Below are 15,343 nucleotides of genomic sequence, written 5' to 3'. Positions count from 1 at the left end.
GGAAAGAACTGCTGCTGCAGTGGGGAAGAGGCTTTTTGGAAAGGATGCTTTCAGGAACAGGAGGCAGGCAGGGAATAACAAGTCCTTCTTTGCCAGCCTTTCATCCTCCCTCTAGGGAAGTGGTTCTCAATCTGTGGGTCATGACCTATAGGAACCGTATTAAAAGGCCGTGGCATTAGGAAGGTTGAGAACCACTGTTCTAGGGCCTCTGTGGGCAGGGCTGGAATGTGGTCCACAGGGTAGCAGCCCTGTTATCACAGAGCAGAGAGGAAAGGAAGGGTGGTTTGGAGATAAGGTAAAAATAGCTTAAATATCCAGAACACATCCTTATTCTTACACATGCAGAAATTGAGATTTAAAAATAGTAGAAGTGGTGTTACACAGACATCAGCAACTTTGTGAATCACTAATAATAATAGAATAAAATTAATAGAGATTTAAAAATAATAATAATAATACCATCGTGTGAATCCAAAGATGCAAAGCCAAGATCTGAGTGCAGGCCCACCTGACCCATCCTCTGACCCAGGCTTCTTTCCATCCATTTATACAGTCAACAGCTGTGTCTCAGCATCTGCTCCACGTCAGGCGCTGTGTCTGTCCTCAGGGAGCCGACACTCCAGCTCTATCTATTTCTATGGCACTATTTTACTTTTCTGTGGATAGTATTTTATTTTTCTGTGGCACACTCCTTATCCCTGGAGCCTCGCTTTGAATTTCTTTCTTTCTCTCCCTTTATTTCTTTTAGAGCAGTGGTTCTCAACTTTCCTAATGCCGCGACCCTTTAATACAGTTCCTGTGGGTCTCAACCCACAGTTTGAGAACCGCTGTTTTAGAGTCAGAGTTTTGCTGTGTTGTCCAGACCGGTCTCAAACTCCTGGCCCCCAGCAGTCCTCCCACCTCAGCCTCCCGAGTAGCGGGGATTGCAGCTGTGAGCCTCCATGCCAGGCTTGTTGTTTTGTCACTCTGTCTCAAGTGTAATTGTGCATTTCTCCCTTTTCAGTTATTTACTGTCCCCCTGTCACTGTTTGCTACCTCACTCTCCTCATACTTTAAATCTTCCTGGGTCCCGTTCCCCTTTCATGTTACTTGGTTTTTTGTTCTTCATATTTTTCTCAATATTAATTGGCCAAGATGTAGAACTAGGTTCTGTTTATATTTTCTCTTTTGACAAGTTTCACAAGGTCTGTCTTAAAGTTTTCTATGCAAATGAGTGGAACAGTTCATAGTTCTCTACCTCAAAATGTAGATGAGTAAAACCCACGTCACTAGGATTCACCCATCGGCCTTCCCCTTTCCTGTGCGTCCAACTTCTCTAAGGAAATCATTTTCTGAGAGATTAAAGCAATACCATGAAGGAAGAGCAACTTTTGTAACAGCTCTTTCAGGGAGGATTTACCGCACAGCAGTCGTCATAAAGTAACTCCGTTCTTCCCTCCCGCTCCAGTCTCCCCTGGGTTTTATCCACTGGATTCATTCCCTCCAGTGGGCCTGCCCCCTCCAGTCTCCCCTGGGTTTTATCCACTGGATTCATTCCCTCCAGTGGGCCTGCCCCCTCCAGTCTCCCCTGGGTTTTATCCACTGGATTCATTCCCTCCAGTGGGCCTGCCCCCTCCAGTCTCCCCTGGGTTTTATCCACTGGATTCATTCCCTCCAGTGGGCCTGCCCCCTCCAGTCTCCCCGGGGTTTTATCCACTGGATTCATTCCCTCCCACTGCAGTCACGTATCCTTCAGACGGTGACCCTGGTGTCCTCTGGCAAACTGTGATTTTTATCTGTGACAGCTACCTGGGGGGTGGGTGATCATACTCAAAAACTATGAGTGTACAAGTACCTTAAGCCAACGCCTTCCTAGGAAAGCCTCTTCCCTTCCTGTTCTCTTCTGTTCATCTGAAATGCTGATTCCAGCATCCCCAGGGCCCAGATAACAAATCTGGTGTCTCCTTCCCTGTTTCTTTCAGGGGAACTGAGGGGTGCCATCATACATCTGACCAGTTTTGGTAAACCGGCATTTCCGAGACTGGGCTGTGTATGAGGCCTTCCCCGTGACCTGTCACCAATGCAGGGCTGACATGACACCTGCTGATAATTGACTGCATTTTGAAGAAGTTTCTGCGTGGCAGCACTGGATGAGAAAGAGGTGTAGGGGGTAAAAAATTACTAGACACTAGGGTAATTCTTTGTCAATTCACATTTTAGTATCAAAAACATCCCATTCCATCCCCGTGTCACTTCTCTCTCCTCAAGTCTGATGCTATGTGTCTGCCATTCTGTCTTTTCTATGAGCTCTTGTCCAGTTAAGCAGATGCTGGACCCTGGGTGAACATACTTTACAAAGATCTGTCCTAATCTCTAAATAGCCTTAGTCACTGAGTTGAGCAATATTAAAAATTAAATTAAATGTCCTAAGTTTCTAAAAGTCTATAGAGAATTTTTATGTACTTAAATAGTCTCAATTGTTTATTTTAAAAAGCAGCTATTGATGGGTAAGGCTTAGGACCTAAGTGTCTAGTCTCACAGTTCTTAGGTCTCAGAAGCAACCAGAAAAGTAAATGAACAAGACACGTTGTGTTTCTAATCCTAAAGAGCTGCTCAGACTCAGAGGGTGACTCCCTCGGGGCCACTAGCTTTTCCTGCCTGCTGTCCCCTGGGTCTGCATCGACAAGGTCTGTCCTCCAGGCCTGAGCAGCAATTGGGCAGCCCCCTTGGCCACCCTGCACAGGGGCCTGGCAAAGGAGAGACGGTGGATTTGCTGAGAAGGATGGGCTTGAATAGGTAGGGACCGCAAGAAGTATGCCGACACCTGAATTTCTCCCATGAGGCTCTGAGAGTGCGGGGAGGACAGTGAATCCACACACGTGGGTGGCTGGGCTGGGGGACGCCAACGAGGCTGCAGTGCCTGATGCCTGGAAGGTTGGAGGCCTCGAAGTCAGAGGAGGGAGAACCTCCTGGGGGCTCCAGCCAAGAGGGCCTCTGAAAAGTTAGGCCAAGGACATCATGGTGGCTATCTTGGAAACCCAGTCCAAGGCTCCAACTGGGCCTCTGAAAAGCTGTTTTGAGGAAGTGCTCCAGGTGGTCTGCGGCCTTTCGTGCCTGGTTCCCCAGCGACTCCCCAGAGTCAATTTCCTGCGATGGTGGAGGCTGGCAAAGGCTGCCTGAGTCAGAATGTCACCCATCAGGAGGTGTGGAAAGAGGGCTTGAGGGTGACACCCTGGGGCTGATGCACCTCTGCCCCACACCTGCTGCAACACAACAGGGCAAGGGATCAGGAAGGACACAGGGCAGGGGTCGAGAAGGGCTCAGGGCAGGGGACGGGAAGGGCTCAGGGCAGGGGTCGGGAAGGGCACAGGGCAGGAGTCAGGAAGGGCACAGGGCAAGGGTCAGAGAGGGCTCAGGGCAGGGGTCAGGAAGGGCACAGAGCAGGGATCAGGAAGGACACAGGGCAGGGGTCGAGAAGGGCTCAGGGCAGGGGACGGGAAGGGCACAGGGCAGGAGTCAGGAAGGGCACAGGGCAAGGGTCAGAGAGGGCTCAGGGCAGGGGTCAGGAAGGGCACAGAGCAAGGGTCAGAGAGGGCTCAGGGCAGGGGTCAGGAAGGGCACAGAGCAGGGATCAGGAAGGGCACAGGGCAGGAGTCAGGAAGGGCTCAGGGCAGGGGTCAGGAAGGGCACAGAGCAAGGGTCAGAGAGGGCTCAGGGCAGGGGTCAGGAAGGGCACAGAGCAGGGATCAGGAAGGGCACAGGGCAGGAGTCAGGAAGGGCTCAGGGCAGGGGTCAGGAAGGGCTCAGGGCAGGGGTCAGGAAGGGCTCAGGGCAGGGGTCAGGAAGGGCTCAGGGCAGGGGTCAGGAAGGGCACAGGCCAAGGGTCAGGAATGGCACAGAGCAGGGGTCAGGATGGGCTCAGGGCAGGAGTCAGGAAGGGCACAGGTCAGGGGTCAGGAAGGACTCAGGGCAGGGATCAGGAAAGGCACAGGGCAGGAGTCAGGAAGGACTCAGGGCAGGGGTCAGGAAGGGCTCAGGGCAGGTGTCCGGAAGGACTCAGGACAGGTGTTGGGAAGAGCTCAGGGCAGGGGTCAAGAAGGGCTCAGGGCAGGGGTCAGGAAGGGCACAGGGCAGGAGTCAGGAAGGGCACAGGCCAGGAGTCAGGAAGGGCACTCTGGCACGTCTCAGGGGTTTGGGGAGGTGCCTGAGGAAAGCTGCATTTTATTTCTGACAAAAACCTAGTTGATGGCCAGGAAAGTAATTCATCTTATTGTTTTGGTGGGATCTTTGGGGAAGGGAGAAATGCAAAATGTTCTAATTCATCTGCTTTAAAATTAAAAGTAGGGACTATATGAATTTTGAGTAAAAACAGCACTCAATGAAAAGCATAGATATTAATAGCAGTTTCTCATCTGTTAAATTTTGGACAGAGATGACATGTCCAAAATACCAAATTTACATGGCCCATAACCTTTTATTTTATTTTTTAAAATGTTATGAATTCTCTGCCTTCTTAATTATAGTACACAGAGTATACTCTACGCACCTTCTGGTGACTCAGCTTTGCACTTGTAGATGTCAGTTACAATACACAGCTCTACATATTTACGCTTTCTGTTTTTCCTCCCTTGTCGCTGCCAGCCTTTCACTTACTATATCTTCCAGAAGCAGACTATATATATGTCCTCCTTTAACTTTTTGTTCTTACTATAGACAGGAAAACAGGTGAAATTATTAGAACTCTATCTAAAATGAAGGATGAGCAGCGTGGCTGCTGGAGCCCTTGTAGAAACACACAGATGTACACACGAATGGGCTTTTTATAGGGACTTAGATTAATGCATTAAATATTTATGGGCCCCCTTCTACAGGTCAGGCTCCAGGCTGGACTAGAGGTCAGAGAGACCCACTGTCTTTCCTTGATACATAGAAAGCTTGTGGGACATGGTGGTCCCCAAGTCAGATACTTCTCATGTTCCCTGACAAGATATTTAAGAGTTATAAATAATTTCCTAAGAAGGGCCACTGGATTACCAAAGTGGGACCCTGGCCAGATCTGATGGAGATTCTCCCTCAGATGGAGCCTCAGAGGGTTGTAGTTATATTTAAAACTCAGAATAAACTGAGATTTATTGAGCAAATCAATATTGTAAAGTGGTTAAAATGTTGATTTAGAAAAACGTTTTGCAAACAAGAAAGAAAAAATCTGCAGTATGAATGCATTCATGTAAATTCTAAGAACACACCCCCATACTATATATATTTAGTGGAGCATGCAAACAAAGCAAAAGTATTTAAAATATAAGTGGAAAGGAGACAAAGCAACTCTAGGAAAGTAGTTTGGTGATGTCTGGGAAAGGGTCAGCGGAGTAGGATTAGGGAGAGTCAAAGGATCTTTATTTCCTTGTTAAGAGCAGAAATGAAGTAAAGACACCAAAATGTCTGATGACCACTGGGTCCAGCTGATGTGTAAGGATGTTTGCTATATTGTTTTCTGTACAGTTCAAAAATTTTCATAGTAAAATAGGAAACGAAGAAGAAAAAAAGATCCAAACTTTTCTATTCAAATATAAGATTGGCTCGGTGCCCATAGCACAGTGGTTATGGTGCCGGCCACATACACTGAGGCTGGTGGGTCCAAACCCAGCCTGGCCTGCTAAACAACAACAACTGCAACAAAAAAATAACTGGGCATTGTGGCAGGCGCCAGTAGTCCCAGCTATTTGGGAGGCTGAGGCAAGAGAATCGCTTAAGCCCAAGAGTTTGAGGTTGCTGTGAGCTGTGACACCATGGCACTCTACTGGGAGTAACAAAGTAAGGCTCCGTCTCAAATAATAATAATAATAAAATAAAAAACAAATATAGGATGGTTCGTTCTCCTTTCACTACCAGGGGCCTGGAACTGTCCATAACTTTACTCAGCTGTCCCGTTGCAGTGACGTGGGAAGCCTTCTTACTTCCATGTGTCTGGCTTTGCAGTGGATTTATTTATGCCTAGACTTTCTCTTTCCCATTGGATTTCAACCCTTCAGAAAGGAAGCAGAACAACTTTTGCACAAGGTGGACTGGCTTTTTCTTTTTTTTTTTTAATTTTTTTATTAAATCATAACTGTATACAATGATATGATTATGGGGCATCATACACTCACTTCATAAACCATTTGACACATTTTTATCACAGTGGTTAACATAGCCTTTCCGGCGTTATCTCAGTTACTGTGCCAAAACATTTACATTCTACATTTACCAAGTTTCGCAAGCAGGATAGTTTCAGGTTGCTTTTGTGTCCCCAGAACTAGAAGCATCTGTCTCCCTATTGGTGTTCAGTAAAGAATTGTTGGGTGACTGAGTTCAAGCCAAGTTCCCTCGAATTCCACCCCATAGGCTCCAGGCTGCGCAGTGCCCTTGTGGAGCTCAAACGCTAGAGGGGAGATGCACACAGATGCCCAACTGACTGGACAAAGGGGTGACCAGCATGGCAGCCTGGGTGGTCAGTTCTAACCAGGGTGGCTGGGGGAGGCATAATCTGGTCAAATTTTACATGTTGGTGTCCCTCTGGGGGTAAGGGATTGTTCTCCCTGGAGACTTGGTTAAAATATGAATCTCTTGACATTTTGAGTAGAGAGTGTAAGAGAGAACTCCGGTAGAGAAGCGACAGGAAACACCTAAGGCAAGGAAGGGAAGGGAAGTGAGGCAGACTGCTCAGCCAGGATCAGCTGGGATTGCAGGGAGGCAGGGATTGAAAAAGTGAGTGTCTTATTCCCACTGCAGACTTCTGCAATCCTAGCCACAGGAGAGCTCCTTGACCCCGGCAGGCCCTGAGACTAACATAGAAACTGCCTAGAGACGGCATGATGGCATAACTCCACAGAGGGAGCTCACGCTGGTCCCAAGCACCCCCGAACCTGAGCAGCTACGGCCACAGCACCCCCCAAACTGCATCCTGCCCTCAGGCACCACTTGCCCTGCAGCTCCACACCTCTGGAGCCCCACTGACCTTGTCCACATGTCTCCATCAGTACCAAAATGTGAGCCATGACAAAGCCCCGCCTGCCCCAGCAGCAGCCCACTGTGCTCTTTCATGCACCTTAAGGACAGACCCCACCTACCCACAGCTGCCACCTGGCTGGCTGATGCTCCTGAGACCAAAACTCAAGCCACCAGCAGTAACCACCAAGCTCCCGCAGCAGGGTCACCACAAAGCCATGCCAATCCCACTCAGACATTCTGCTGAGGACCTGGGGATTGAGAGGACTTGAACTGACCAACAGCAAGTAACAGCACTGAATCAGTAAAACAACGTTCCCTGACCAGGACAAAGATCAGACAGCTCCACTGACAAATTCCACCACGTGTATCAAGAATAACCACCAATTCTCCTCAAATTGTCCCAAAAATATCAAAGAGGAAGAAATTCTCCCTAAGTCATTCCACGAGGCCAGCCCTGACCTGGTGCTGAAACCAGACAACAACAATGAGAAAAACAACTAACAACTAAAAAACACAGAAACACAGGCCCATATCCCTGATGAACATACCCTGTTTCCCCGAAAATAAAACAGTGTCTTATTTTAAGGTGTGCTCCCAAAGATGCGCTAGGTCTTTTCAGGGGACGTCTTATCTTTCCTGTAAGTAGGTCTTATTTTCGGAGGATGTCTTATTTTCAGGGAAACAGGGTAGATGCAAAAACCCACAACAAAGTCCTAGCAAATCAAATCCAATAGCATCTCAAAAAGGTAACACACCATGATCAAGCGAGAGAGATGGAAAAATGGTTCAATGCATGCAAATCAGTGACAGGACTCAGCATACCCTCACGATAAAACTCTCAACAGAGTGGGCAGAGCTGGCACATACCTCAACATAACAAAGCCCATCCGGGGCAAACCCACAGCTGGCATTACACTGAATGGGGAAAAGAACTCAGAAGAAGCCTTTCTTCTAAGAACTGAAACAGGGCAAGAGTGTCCAGCATCACCACTCCTATTCAACGTAGTGCTGGAATTCCTAGGCACAGTAGTCAGTAGTCAGTCAAGAAATAAAAAGCACCAGAAAAAGGGAAGTCAAATTGTCCCTCTTTGTAGATTACATGTTCTTCTATCTAGAAAGACCCAGGGACTCCACCAAGAACTCTTAGTTATGATAAATAAATTCAGTGAATTTTCAGGATACAAACTCAACATACAAAAATCAGAAATGCTTCTAAAGACCAACAGTGAACTAGCTGAAAAAGCGGTCAAGAAGGCAATCTTATTTACAACAGCTACACACAGACACAGACAGACACAGGCAGACACAGACGCACACACAGGCAGACACAGAGACACACATACAGGCAGACACAGAGACACACAGACACACACATAGACAGACACAGAGACACACACACACAGACGCACACACAGGCAGACACAGAGACACACACACAGACAGACACAGAGGTACACACAGACAGACAGAGACACACAGACACACACAGGCAGACACAGAGATACACACACACACGGACACACACACAGACAGACACAGAGACACACAGACACACACACAGGCAGACACGAGACACACACACAGGCAGACACACACAGGCAGACACAGAGACACACACAGACACACACACAGACACACACACAGGCAGACACAGAGACACACACAGAGACGCACACACACACACAGCTGTCCATCCTCCTCTGAGGCACAGGCTCTGCCTTAGACCAGAGGCCTCAATCCCTCAGCTTGTTAAGACCTAGGCCCTCATTTCCAGCCCACAGAAAAATATTTTTCTTTCCTCCTATTCCTGTAACTTTCCCATTGCCTGTCACACAGCCAGCCTGGAAACAGGTCTGAAGCGTTAGGCAAGTTCCACACAGAAGCTTCATTTACTCATGAGCGAGGCCACTGCAGGCGACCTGGGGATTGGCCTCGGGAAGGAAGCGCCATTGAAACTAGTTCCTGCCTGCATAAGAGGACGGGCCCCTGCTTCTCCAACACTCCACCTGTCAGGCCAAGTGACTGGGAGGGGCCCCTCTCTGGCCCAGACTCCCCACGAGAAAGACTTCCATTTTGTATTAAGGTTATACAGCTAATCTGAAGGCCATACTGTTTGAAAGAAAGAAATACTCATACTTTAAATGGAGAAAACTACATCATAGGTATTCATTTAAAAAGAAAAAAAAATAAAGAAACCTAGATGTTTCTTGTAAAGAACACAATTATGTTATCCCTATTCTGATATTAAAATCATTAATTTCTTAAACATAAACAATTAAAATGTGCCACCCTATTGAAAATCCTATTTTGACTTTTTTTTCTTTTTCTTTTTTTATACAAAGAGTCTCTCTGAGAAGCCCAGCACATACTTTGGCAACTTCACTTTCCACTTTATAATTAAGAAAACAAAGATAGTAGCCATGCGCTTGTTTCCTGTTCTTATCACTCAAGTTCACTCTCTTCTTCTTTCAAGTTCCACAGTTATTATTTTTCTTTTCCCACCTAGAGCTGTGCTGAGCCATGGTCACGCACTCCACCTAGTCCAGCTGTGCTCTGACCTGTAACTTTTTAATACTCCTCCAGAGTAAATGTATCTATATGAAGGTAATGTTTTTACATTTTGCTCAAACTGGTAAAATGTTGACACCAGAAGACCATGATAAGTCACAAATGTGTAATGTAACACCTAGAACAACACTAACCATCTATAAAGAGTTATATGCTTGAAATTCTATAGAAAAATCAAAACAGAATTCTAAGAAAATGTTCCAATAGCTTGCAGGAAGTCATGAAACATAAGACAGTGGAAACAAACAGAAATGAAACAATGAAATTATATACTTAAGCCCTAACACATCAATAATTACATTAAATGTAAGTGGCCTACATGTAGCAATTAAAATACAAAGATTCACACTTGAATCTTTGGACAAAAAAGATGGACAAAAACCAAAAACAATGACCTAACTATATGATATCTGTAAGAACTCACTTCAAATATAACAATCCAGGCAGATTTAAAGTAAAGGAATTTTAAAAGATATGCCATGCAAACATTAACGAAAACATAGCACGAAGAACTATATTAGCATCAGATACATTTTAGAGAAAAGAGAATTACTAGGGGCAAAGAGGGCCATAAAGATAGAAGGGTCAGTTCACCATCAGCAGCTTGTGGTCATATCACCAAGCAGCAGAGGCACAAAATGCATGAAGCCAAGAGTAATTGATCTGAAAATGGACAAATCCACAATTATAGTTGGAGATCCAACACTTTTCTCTCAATAACTGATACAAGTACTGTATAGAAATTCAGCAAAGATACAGAAGAACTTAACCATACATCACCCAGGATGATCTAATTGACATCTATAGAGCACTCCACCCAGCAGCAACAGAATCTGTGTTGTTCTCAAGCACTTATAGTACAGTCACCAAGACAGAGCATGCCCTGGCCACAAAACAAACCTCAACAAATATAAAAGAATTGAGCCACACAGGATATGTTCTCTAACCACACTGAAGTCAAACAAGAAAACAAGATAACAAAGTCTCTAAGCACCTGTCAATTAAACAACACATGTCTAAGTGATCTATGAGTTAAAGACTAGTCTCAAGGAAACCGGAAAATACATAGAACTGGATGAAACGAAAATACAACAGATCACAATGTGTGGGACGCAACTAAAGCTTAAGCAAAAGGGAGACACATAATGATGGCATTAAGAACAGAGGAAAGCCTTCCCACTGGAGACGGGGTCTCACTTCAGTAATCTGTGTTCCTGTCTCAACAAACTAGAGCAAGAGCAAATTCACCAAACACAAGCAGAAGGAAGAAAATAAGAAGAAAAAAGGACAAAAAGCAGTGAGACTGAAAACAAAAACAGGAAAGAAATGTAATGAAACATAAAATTTGGTTTTTGAAAAGATAAAGTGATCCAGTATCTAATTAGATTGACAAAGAAAAAAGGAGAGAAAATACAAAACACAAATAGCAGAACTGAAACAAGATGTCACTTACAGATTCCACAGAAGTTACAGGGATAAGAAAGACATATTATGAGCAACTCCACACGTGTAAATTCCTCACAAAGTGCAGACTACCAGCGCTCACAATCAGCCTGGGGACGGTCCAGGTCATGCCTCCTGCACTCCTCCAGCGTATTCAGTCTCGGGTATGCCTTTCCATCTCTTGCTGTTTTTACTAAACCCTGTATAGCCTTTAAATAATTTCTTTATCAAAATTTCCTCAAGTACCCCAGGGAGTGTCTACCTGGTTTCTGTGGGGTCCTTACTGATGCAACTTGACACTTCAATCAGGCACTTTCTAGCTCAGAGGTAGCCCCGTATCTTTATCTACAGGAGACCAGACGGGCAAGTGGCCTTGGGAAAGGAAGGGCAGATGTGGGAAGCTTTGCTGTAATCTCCCTCAGAACCTTCAAAGTCATCCCACATAAATGCACCATCTCACAAACAGATGTGGGCTTCCACGTTTAGTAGAAATTTGGTCCCCATTTCTACTACATGGCATCCCTTAAATTCCTCTTACGTAGGAATTCTGGTATTACCACTGAGGCCAGTAATGATTCTCTAATCATCTTACTGGGAGCAAGAAAAAGCAGATGTCATGATGCAGGTTTTAAAAAATGCATGGCAAAGCATGCCAGAAAGTGATTGATTAGGAAACATAATTCTAATGTGTATATAAAAGCTTATATGGAGATTTCATAAAAAGGGTTTGTGCCATTTGTGTCATTGTAATTTTTATAGCACTCCATTACAGAAATAAAAACTAAGGGTTTCATTTCTCAGGTAAGCCCAAACAATGGTTAGCACCAAACAAGTAGTTAGGTTAAAAGAATCAAGGATGTCATAGAGACAAATGTCGTTAGATACTACATTCTGCATGACCAAGTGCTGAAACGGAGTGCCCTTGAGGTTGGATGCCCCCTACTGCTGTGCTGCCCTTCAAATGTTAACACGTCCCATGCACTCCTGAGTTTGCTGCAGCACTCAGCGCACCTCAGAGCATAGTTTGGATATTGTGGTCCTAATCTGTTTAGTATTTATTAGCCAAAGATTGGAAAAGGGAAGCATAGCAGGAGAAGAGGTAAGCTCCCCTCACCCCAATATGCTAAATATATATCCATGATAAGAACTGATAGTCTTATTTACAGATAACTACATTTTATTGTTTGCATGTACCTACATGTACGTACAAAAATATTAATCATTAAAAGATTAGCAGTGATTATCTCAGAACATTGAGATTAATAGTAATTTGATTTTCTTCTTCATTTAGTCTTTTAATTTTGTGCTGAAGTTTTCCATATTACTTATAAAATCTGGCAAAATTAAGCTATTTTCATTTGAAAAATGAAAAAAACTAAAGGCATAGAACACAGGGTTTCCAGAAAATAGTGATGAGAAAGATACTATGTGGAAAAAATTACGATGGTGAAGCCAAATTTATGCTAACAAGAAACTTAATGTCTTAATCATTTACATCATCAATCAAGATGGAATAAATACAATGAATCAAGCATTCTAGAAATTAGAAAATGGATTTTTTTTTTTTTGTAGAGACAGAGTTTCACTTTATTGTCCTCGGTAGAGGGCCATGGCGTAACAGGACTCACAGCAACCTCCAGCTCTTGGGCTTAGGCAATTCTCTTGCCTCAGCCTCCCGAGTAGCTGGGACTACAGGCGCCCACCACAACACCCAGCTATTTTTTGTTGCAGTTTGGTTGGGGCTGAATTGGAACCCACCTCCCTTGCTATATGGGGCGGGCGCCCTGCCCACTGAGCCACAGGTGCTGCCCCCTAGAAAAATGATTTAAAAATATTATAATTGATTAATAAATAGACTAAATTCTGCATTTTACCATAAGCTTTGCCACTCTCTATTATATTATAGCCAGCCCAGTTCATTCATTTATACTATCAGCCTCGTCTCTGTAGGAATTTTATTTTTCTACAACTTCATGAATCTGCTGCCTTCTTTCATATGTAGTTCCTAGTAAGTGTTCAGTAAATGTTATGAGATGAATTATTTAACCATTATTTTCAAATAGAATGGCTCATCAACTAGTTCTAGTACTAAAATATGTAAATTAGAGTTGGAGTCCTAAAAATAAATTGTTTTCCAGACCATATTTTTTTTTTATTACAAAAGATAAGTAAGCCCCACCTTTCTCTGCAGTCTTTTCCGAGTCACGTTTGTGGAGACTGAACACTGCACTGCATGGAAGGAGACTTGCGGCCTTGGTCCTGTTCCCCTCTGTGTCTTTGGTAACTTATTTTCCTCCTTACATTTATTAGGATATTTAATATAAACAAATTTAACATGATCAAAATCTTATAGGAATCTTCAGTAGCCTGTCTGTTCATATCACTGTCCGTTGGTCAAAATCAATTGATATGAGAATTCAAGTGTGAGATTGCTAAGCTCAAGAGGATATAGCAATTTACCTTTTTGGGAAACCTTTCTAGGCTCATCTGACCAAAGAAAATCACTCCCTCCTCTGAGTTCCCAAAACAAGTTACACATATCTTTACACAACTTATATTACACTGTATTACTTATATATTACTGTATTACTATAATACCATTATTTTCCACATCAACCTTCTCCATAATGACCTTTTTTAATTCTAAGTATATGGTATAATGCTTGACACAAAATAAACCCACAATATCTGTTAAGTGAATCAATTAATTAATTAGATGAATGAATGTGAAGAATTTTTATAGATAAAAAAGGGACAGCATTTTGTTTCCATTTTATGGTCTGCTTATATAATGTGGAACTATCCGTTTATTACATTTATTATAAGAGGAAGTTTGTCAAAATGAAAAGATAAGGGGGGGGTCGTAAACCCTTTTAACAAACATGAGGTTTTAAAAGGCTGGTAGTTTGGCACCCTGTCTGGATTAATAGAAGTATGTGACTGTCACACAAGTGCACAGAGACCGATGTCTTCATTAAACTGAGTCCTGGGGGAATTCATTATAGTGAGAACCTCTTCAGCTCATCCCTATGTAACTAACGAAAAAGGTCACTTGTAGTTGTGAGAGGATCTGCTCCGCAGGCTGTGAGGACGCACTGGCAGGTGGAAGGCTCACTACTCTCAGTTGCTGCTGGAAACAACAGGTGGCAGTTTTACAAATGGTGTGGGCCCTGGGCTTCCGTGTCAGTGAGAGACGGGAAGCCCAGCAGTGTCACAGTTGCTCTCAAACTCCTTAATCAAGCCACCCATTGTTTTGTGTAATAATCTTCTCTCATCATACACACGCAGACACATATGCTGTGCATTGTAACATACATCCTGGGATTTTAGGGAACCATAACATTTCTTTCCTGATTTCAGAGCCAATTAAGAGATAGACGTGAAAGTCACATAGATGGAGATCAAACGTTACCTGTGTTACTCCACAGATAATGGGTGGGTGGTCACAACGGACTTCCTAATACCTTCCCCTTGATTGGCCAGTGTGCACAGCCAGTCACAAGCAGGATGGACAGCTGTGGGCCTCCCCACAGGGTAAGGTCTTAAATACATGACAGAAGAAAAATTGGAATGCATTCATCACGTGGACAGGCTGACAGCAAACAAAGAGAGATGCCAGAAAGGGCAGAGCTGAGCACGCTGAGTTCCTTCTCATAAGATTCACTGACCACACAATTGAATTTCCTCATAAGAGAGGAGCGAACAAGGAATGAGAAGAGAGGCCAGGGCCGTGAGCCAGCAGGTGCTCTCTGTGTGGCAGCGTTAGGCCAGGAGAGAGTCGGTTAGGCCCTCACGGTGCAGCCCATAGTTCCACAGATGGAGTCTTCTAAAAAATTAAATAGTCAAACCATTTGAAGTTTGGATTGCTTTGGGAAATGTAGTAATGTATTAACTTGCTGATGCGACCCAGTCAGAATCGTCACTGTCGTTATCCGTAGACACTTTGTCTGTGCTCTTAGTCAGTGTTCCTCTACGGCATTCAATTAATTTTTTAAAAATGTATTACTACAAAATACAGTATAGACTACCAGAACATTTCCCAGAACTGAAGGAACTCAAGTTTTCAGATTAAAAGAGCCAACTGAACACCCAGAGCAAGAAATGTGAAAAGACACACAGCCACATCCATCCCTATAAACAGGCAAAGCCAGAACAGCAGAGGAAGGTCTTAAAATCACTGACTGAAAATGATTTCCAAGCTAAAGTTGTACGTTCAATCTGGTGTGAGGGTATAGTAAGCCACTCTCAGACAGTGAAGATTCCCTATTTACCTTCCATGAATCATGTTGCAGGTGGCCGATCAGAGTATATGCCTCAGCAAAAAAAGAGGAAATAAATTAGGAAATAAGAAAGGCTGGTATCC

This window comes from Nycticebus coucang, chromosome 3 (genome assembly GCF_027406575.1).
Source record: "Nycticebus coucang isolate mNycCou1 chromosome 3, mNycCou1.pri, whole genome shotgun sequence".
Classification (NCBI taxonomy): Eukaryota; Metazoa; Chordata; class Mammalia; order Primates; family Lorisidae; genus Nycticebus; species Nycticebus coucang.
Note: the sequence above shows the minus strand (reverse complement) of the source record.